Here is a 395-nt window from a genome sequence, read left to right on the forward strand (position 1 = left end):
TTGGCTTAAGACAGGTCATGCTATTGTGCTAATTCCTCGATAATCTGCAGGGTCAAAGATCACAGCAAAAGAAATCTGTTGGAATCCATTTTCATTGAAGCCACGTCAACAAGGAATTCAAATCTCCATCCTTAATTGTCTCTTGATCCTCTCTCCTTTTCTCTTTTGCTTAAAGAACTAGCTTCCCAGATTAATAAACTGTAACCCTCCCTCCCCCCACTTTCTGTTTATGTATATAAAGGTCTGTCAAATTCTATTATATTCAGTGTGAACTTGAAAATATAAAATAAACTACGAAAGTACTTATTCCAAGTCCCAAGTTTTTTACTAACCTTTCTACCATGGATTTAAGGGGTCCGGGGTTAGAGTTTATTAATCTGGGCAGCATGTTCTAT

This window comes from Macrobrachium nipponense, chromosome 23, assembly GCF_015104395.2.
Source record: "Macrobrachium nipponense isolate FS-2020 chromosome 23, ASM1510439v2, whole genome shotgun sequence".
NCBI classification, from domain to species: domain Eukaryota; kingdom Metazoa; phylum Arthropoda; class Malacostraca; order Decapoda; family Palaemonidae; genus Macrobrachium; species Macrobrachium nipponense.